This window comes from Palaemon carinicauda, unplaced genomic scaffold (assembly GCF_036898095.1).
Source record: "Palaemon carinicauda isolate YSFRI2023 unplaced genomic scaffold, ASM3689809v2 scaffold101, whole genome shotgun sequence".
NCBI classification, from domain to species: Eukaryota; Metazoa; Arthropoda; class Malacostraca; order Decapoda; family Palaemonidae; genus Palaemon; species Palaemon carinicauda.
Window position 1 is genome coordinate 27,978 of NW_027168494.1, and position 8,252 is coordinate 36,229.

The following is an 8,252-nucleotide window of genomic DNA, read 5'->3' on the forward strand; positions in this document are numbered from 1 at the left end:
AGTGTCCAGCCGCCAACAGTGTATGAAGAAACTGTACCTGTAAGGGACACTGGTGGAGGACTCTTAAGTGCCCTGCCAACAAGGTCACAAGCAGACATTAAAACTAAGTGAATGTTGCCGACAACAGATGAGCGCCTAAAAGTGCCACATCCCCTTCTAGCAAGCCATCAAATTGTCACAAGGTAGATACCCTTCCCACAACTACTTGCCCCTCAGCATCGCCCATATCATTCGACCTCACCTAAATGGGCAAGACATCCAAGATTATGATGCTTCCGGACACAGGAGTTGATATATCAGTGATGGGCCCCCAGTGCTTTGAACTTCTTCAAATCATTAAGAATAAACTACAGCTTCTTGCTGCCTCGGTGATACTCACGGCCGATGGATAAAAGCTTACAACAGCTTAAGGTACCATTAAAGCCACCCAGTCCTTGGACAAGCGGTCCTGTCTCACCACACTATAGTCCACAAAGGTATTCACATATGCACACTGCAAGGAGTTGGCCATCACCTGCAAGGCTTTCTACAGCCAATCCTTGTTAAGCAATGTGAGGAGCTGCCAATATGACCTCTGCCAAGGCATGAGAATATTTGCTCCAAACTCTCAAAAGACATGCTCATGTCTAAGGAGGACCTTAAAGCAGCTTCAGTAAGGCTGATGGCAGGCCCTCCCATGAAAATTCACCTTAAAGAGGACGCAGTCCTATTCGCCACACACGTCTCACTGCAAATCACCTACCCTTTCTGCAAACCTGTCAAGAATGAACTAGACTCCATGGTTCACCAAAATATCATTAAGAATTGTGATAGTGTACCATTAAGCCAAAGAAGTTTGCAGTGGATCTCACCAAGTTGAGACACACAAGCCTTCCGACCATCCTACACTCCACACACGCCCATAGCCGTTGTCCACGCTGTTGATTCCACCAAATTCTTTAACATTGTGAACGCTCTACACGGCTCCTGGCAGATGGAGCTAGCAGGAGGAGGAGCAACACCTCACGACTTCTATTACACCTTACGGATCATTCCAGAATTGCTATGAGCCCATGGGCTTCACTGCCACCAGTGATGCTTATTGTTACCGCAGTAACCCAGCTCTCCAAGGCATGAAGAAGTACAGTATGTCAAGATTGTCACCGACCTTCTCATCTTTTAATATGACCTACAGTCATACTACCACAGGATCCATGAACTATTCAGCCACTGCCAAAAAATGGCATCACTTTCAACAGAGATAAGTTCACAGTGGCATAAGCCGCAGGTGAATTTTTGCGTCTTCACCCTTCCTGAAGAAAGAATAACTGCAAATCCAGGATGAGATTCGGCTCTGCAAGACTTCCACCCACTGTCCAACCTGACAGACGGAAGTACGCTTCTTCATGTGGTTAGTAAACCAAAAACAGTTATCCCCAGATATTGCTGTGACAGCACAGCTCCTTCTCCCAAGCCCTCACAACCAGACCTTCCAATGTGTGAAGCATGCACTATCAAGGCAAGGCTGTTCAAGTCTCTTTTAACCCAACCTGCTGACTATTTTGCAGACCGATGCATCTCGTCTCTATGTGATAGGTTACATTTTCCTACTGGTTCATGATAACGGATGCCTCTGAGAAGTCTAGAGTGGATACAACTTTTCACAGACGCCAAGACGAGGTATCCGTCAATAGAGCTAGACTCACTTGGACCCTCACAAAATGCCCCCTGTATCTCCTAAGACTGCCAACCTTCACACTGCAAACTGACCATTTTAAACTGGTGACCATCACCAACAGCTACACCCTGAACATGGTTGAAAATCCGCAGCTTCAGAGAGTGAAGGAGTACACGACACAATAGCAATTTACTGTACTACGGTGTAGCACACCGGGAAATATAGATTCCAGATGCAGTCTCCCTGGCACCAGTCAGCTACCCCATATCCAAGGATACGACTTGCTGTACCGAGGTAATATCACACGTCAGGTTTGTCATCAACATTGTGCTGTACAGTAATAGCTTCTTAGGGAGCGGATACCCTAACTATCAATGTCGCCCAGACCCTGCTAGACATGTCGACAGCAGCACAGGCCAACCCTCACTATGTTCGCCTTCACGATTACATCATGTCTGCGTTCCCCACAAATCGGTACTACCTGCATGCTTTTTTATTACAGTATTGAAAGTTGTGAGAAGCCCTCTCTACTGATGGCGACCTCATGCTCAATGGAGCACAAGCATACTAGTTCCTACAGCTCCATGTTACCACACACACTTCACACTCCATGACAGCCAACAAGGTGTTGAGTGTTATAAACACTAGGCTCGATGACTGCCTCCTGAACCATGCTGCACTTCTGCCACTACTTCAGAGAGGTTGATGTTCCCCTGTGTCTACTCACCAATGGAAGATGCCAGTTTACCAGCATACAGTTTGCTGACTTTATAGAGCGTTGGAGTGTACACCAAATACGTAACTATATCGCCACACTACCTGCAGTCAAATGGACACTTTGAGGGTGCCGTCAATGCTGTTTAACACTTAATCCTCAAAATGGCCCCTTAAGGATACAACTGCAGGGCCTTTGAATGTGGCCTACTCGAGTTACAAAACATGCCTAACCATTCTGGTTGTTCTCCTGCTCAGGTACTATACGATCTTCTTCTTTGTAATGTGTGTCCGCTCATCCTCAGTCGTCCATGGAAATTTGGGCAAGAAAAGGCACATGACAGTGACTGCTGATCTGCTACCAGAGATGCTCAGGTGCAATGCAACTGTGCTTCCCACACCTGTCCCCTGTCCAGGCTGAATGTGGGCAAACACAGCTGCCTACAGAGCCCAAAATCCCACAGATGAGACAAGATTAGGAACATCACTGCTGGAGAGCGATCAGGTGAGTAAGAGATTTGCTTTCGAGTAGTTCAGTGCTACGTCTGAAACGTCAATTTTTATATCCGGTGATGTCGCCATCATAATACATTTCCTGCCAACAATTGGTCGGACAAGCAGGGCACCTAAAAGAGGTTTCAAGTCCCTTAAGAAAGTTTACAGTAACTGGAGCAAGTATTGGCTCAATACTGGCAATCCTCAATGAATCGGCTGCATGGACCTCAAGTGCGTAAAGCACTTGCTGACAACAGGCTCCACGTGTCTGGACATAATACTCCCAAAGAGGCTCTTGGGAAGTACTGCCAACGCTCAGCCGATTTCGGGCTCCCTCAACTATCACCCCATTTGCTCTCAAGAAATGGTAACCAAGCACTACGTGCTCAGCCATAGTCCCTGAAGGTACTACATGGAACACACTCGGGGTGAATGTCATTACAAGTAGTATAGGGGTCAACAGTACAGTACCTAAGGTCTTAGGTCTTGTTTGTCCTAAACCCTTCAGACCAATGGTGTTGGGTACCATCTACAGCTGGTAATCCTGCACAACTCTCGATGACAGGAGGTTGACCTCAGCTCCGGAGTCAATGAGAGCATCCAACGCTCCCGATGGAAAATCAGACATTGTCACTGGGGTTTAGGGCAAACAGGACCTAAGACCTTAGGTACTGTACTCTTGACCCCTATACTGCCTGGAATGACATTCGCCCCGAGTGTGTTCCATGTAGTGCCTTCAGAGACTATGGCTGAGCACGTAGTGCTTGGTTACCAGTTCTTGAGAGCAAATGGGGTGATAGTTGACGGAGCCCAAAATCGACTGAGCGTTGGCAGTACTTCCCAAGAGCCTCTTTGGGAGTATTATGTCCAGACACGTGGAGCCTGTTGTCAGCAAGTGCTTTACGCACTTGAGATCCACGCAGCTGTTTCATTGAGGATTGCCAGTATTGAGCCAGTACTTGCTCCAGTTACTGTAAACTTTCCTAAGGGACTTGAAACCTCTTTTAGGTGCCCTGCTTATCAGACCAACTGTTGGCCGGAAATGTATCATGATGGCGACATCATAACTCCAGATCTGTTAAAGAAAGTTACAGCTATCCTTGGCATCCTCGAACTGAAGGAGGGAAAAGCCTCGGTTTTAATCAAGGGTTCATCTGAAGAAACTGCCAAGATCAAGAAGGGCGATCTATTGGGGAAGATGTTCACCATGGCAATGGTGGATGCTCCTCTATCCTGCCTGATAGCACAGGAGTGTGACCTGACTCCTGAACTGAGCGTATTGGAAGAGATAGACAATCTGCCTATCTCTGACAAACTGGACTTTTCTCAGAAGGACCAGTTTTTTCAAATGCTTCGACGTCATCTTCCAGTCATCAGTACTGGTGATGATGACGTGGGTGAGTGCTCAAGCACACCAATACGCATCCACCTGTATGACGAGACGCCCATTTATCAGAGAGTTCGACAGTTTACTAAACCCGTCGCTGACGCCATCGAGGAACAGTGCAAGGAGTTGCATGAACTGGGTATTATTGAACCCAGCATCTCTCCTTGGTCTTCACCCGTTGTTCCAGTCCGAAAAAAGGACAATAGTATACGCTTATGTGTGGACTACCGTAGACTGAATAAGGTGACTGTCTCTGATAAGTTACCGATGCCTAACATGGCCGATTCCGTATTTGGACTTAAAGGAGTCAAATACTTTACAACTCTTGAGCTGGTTCGTGGATACTACCAGTTACCGTTGGCAGAGGACAGTAAAGAATACACGGCTTTTTCTACCACCTTTGGACACTGGCAGTTCAGACGCTTATCGTTTGGACTGAAAAATGCACCTGCAGTGTTCCACAGAAAAATGCAGAGTATTCTCCAAGAGTTCCCGAAAGCCAAGGTGGTTGTCTACATTGATGACATCTTGATACTTGGGTCGTCTTTTGAGGAACGCCTGAAACTTGTAGAACAAGTTTTGGCTACTCTCCAGAAGCACGGACTCAAGATAAAAACTCGGGAAGCCTTCTTGGGTTCAAGCCGAGGTCCAGTATCTTGGTCATCTGGTTGGACGTTCTGGTATGCGTAAGCTACCAGAATAAATTCAGAAAGTGGAGGACTTCCCTAGACCGACCACTGTGCGTGAGCTACGGGGATTCCTGGGACTGGTAAACTTCCAACGGAAGTTTATCCCCATGTGCTCACAGATAGCCAAACCATTATCTGCAAAGGCTGGAGGACGAAAATCCCACGGGACTAGGAAACTGAAGTGGACTGCTGAAATGGACGGTGCCTATGTGCGCTTGAAGGAACTAATCAAGGAGGACATTATGTTGTCATACCCTGACTACTCCGCTGATGCTAAGCCCTTGGAGTTGTTTGTTGACACTTCGGGTGAGGGTGCTGGTGCTTGTCTGTGCCAGGAGTCCTTGGAGTATATCAAGGGGAGCATCGGGTGATAGCATACGACTCCATGACTTTCCTTGACTGCGAGACCCATTACTCTACCATTGAGCGTGAGTTGGCTGCTCTGCGATGGGGGTGAAAACCTTCAGGGCCTTCCTCTATGGTCAGTTCTTCGTGATCCATTCTGATAACCGTCCCCTGATGTACCTTCATGACATCAAGATGGTGGACAGTCGTCTAGCACGGACACTGGAGGACCTGTCCGAATGTAACTTTATTGTTAACTAATGTCCAGGTGATCAAAAGGCCGCAGCTGACTGGTTATCCCACTGGCCCGCATTAACTGACTGTCTGTTTGATACTAAACCCAGCACTCCCAAGTTGCCTACTGGACTGGCCTTGTATAAGGAGGTTCGTGGTGGTCCAGATTCTCTCATAGAATCCTTGGAGCTAGTCGTGAACTGCTGGACGGAAGGGTAAGGTGTCGCACCCGACTCTCAGCTGAAGGGAGCCAAGCTCCGGGATGCATTAGTTTAGCAGTTTCTGAAAGACGCCGGTCGACTAGGCTTCAAACTGGATAAGACTAGCTGGAACAGGATCAAGGCAATGCGTTCTCCAGGTACAGTCCCAGCTCTGGAGTTGCTCTTGGCAGCATCTAAGCTACAGAACTTGGAAATCTGGGTTCATTGGGGTCCCACTTGTCCTGTAGTCTATCGTGATCCATCCGTGACTGAGCCTCAGTGTGTGTATCTTCAGTGTCTGCCTGGAGTGCATTTTAACCCTCTGATTGAACTCCGCAATTACGTCCCTCCATCTGATGTGATTCTGGGCCATAAGGCGGAGGTAAAATCTTGTGTGCCTGATGCTGAGGGTTTGGACACTGATGATCAGGAAGTGCCGGAGGATTGTCCTGTAATCAGGTACGTGACAGAAAAGGCACCTCGTCAGTCCAGTTGTACCCATATGTCTCAACACTCGGCAGTAGGTATAGTAATGATACAGGAGACCTTATTTTGTGCTCTTGTTGATACAGGAGCACAGGTTTGTCGTGTAAGCGAGTCTGTACTGAGCCAACTTGGCATAGAGTACCAGGTATTGTCCGGAGAACAGTTAGAGGGGTTGACTGGTTCCTGCACCAGCATTCTAGGCTACGTCCAGTTAGAGGTGAAGTGTCCTACCGGGTGGAGGCTACCGCTGTTTAACTATGCAGTGGTAGCTGCCAAAGACATTAACTTTTGTTTTGTTTTTGGTAGAAATCTACTGGACGCAGCCTACCTGACACTGGATTCACCCCAAGAACAGTTGGTGTATGACCATACTGCTGTTCTCAAGTTGTCTCCCAAGGTACTCTCAGTCTCCTCCCTGCATACCGAGACCACTGTTATGAAGGTAACTGATCCTGAACCTGATCAGGGAGTGTTCTCCGGAAATGTTCTTCTGTCTTTTAGTCAGGTGTCCAAGATCCAAGGAGATCACTGACAGATTCAATCTGTCATTGAGATGATCTACTCTGGGGTTCCTGCATCTCGAGTTCCACGCTCCTAACTACCCTAAAGGAGATGTTTGTCGGACCTGGAAGTACACCAGGGTTTGCTAGTGAAGCGGAATCCAGATGGCTCAGTAGTCCCAGGAGTCACCTTCAATGTCCTGATTGACCTAGTTGCCGAGACACACCTCCAGAATGATCACTGGGGGATTGGAAAAATGATTGCAATGCCCCGTCGACTCATCTGGCACAGATCTTTGATTAATGTGATCAGAGATATGTGCCGGACGTGTTGGGAATGTCAGACTTGTAAGGTCTCAAGGGAGGTGGTTGCCCCGCTGACCTTGAAAATAGTGACCTCTTCTCCCTTTGAATTGGTTGCTATGGATCTTGTGAGTCTCCCAACAACCAGTACTGGTTTTACTGGGTGTCTGATGGTAGTTGAGCATTATTCCAAGTGGGAGACAACAGTACCGATAAGGAATAAGAGGAGCAGTACGATATGCCAGGCGCTTGAAGACCGAGTTTTTCCTGTTATTCCTCGTGTTCCAGTCCGGATATTGACTGATAACAGCCCTGAGTTTATTTCCCAGGAATTTACTGAGTTGTTGGAGCAGTACAATGCTGTACATGTGAAAACAACTCCGTATAAACCCTCTAGTAACAGTGCAGTGGAACAGGTGAATCGTACCATTGGTGAGTTACTGAGGGTGATTTCTGGGGAATCTCGGAAATGGGACCAGTACTTATCCCGAGCAGTTCTCAGCTGCAACCATTCCCACCACATTGAGATTGGCTGTACTCCAGCTGAGAACATACTGAAGGGTGTTCACGATGTTCATAGTACCCCATTGCTGTCCCTTTTCTCAGCTACTGTTTATTTTAATCTTTCTAATAAGTCATTTATCATAATTTTTTTCCTTTCACACTGTGTCCCATTGTCAGTATAAAAGAATTCTTTCCCTTTCACCTAATGTTCTGATATTTTTTTTCCCAAGTTTAAAACCATCTTACCTAAAGAATATAGAGCTATATCTATAAATGCTGCTAACTTCTCAGAAATGAATCAACGGTCATCTTACATGTTAATCCCGCTAGCCCAAGGAAAGGGAATTTAAAAAGGAAGTAAGATTCTAGCTGGGTCCCCTTGCCCAGTATAAATCAAGGGGTGGTGCCCAGTCCTCCGTTCTCTTGACCTGTTACCTAGATTTTTTGGTTATTCCACCGTAGTATATTTTTTGTGTAGTGAACGTTGGGTTGTGGTTGGCATTTGGACACTAGGCTGTTTGGGTGCTACCTCTGGCCACAGTCCGCAAACCACTGCACCTTTCAATGCTGTTAAACACTTAGATCCTCAAAATGGCCCCTTAAGGATACAACTGGAGGGCCTTTGAATGTGGCCTACTCGAGTTATGAAACATGCCTAACCATTCTGGTCGTTCTCCTGCTCAGGTACTATATGGTCATCTTCTCTGTGTAATGTGTGTCCGCTCATCCTCAGTCGTC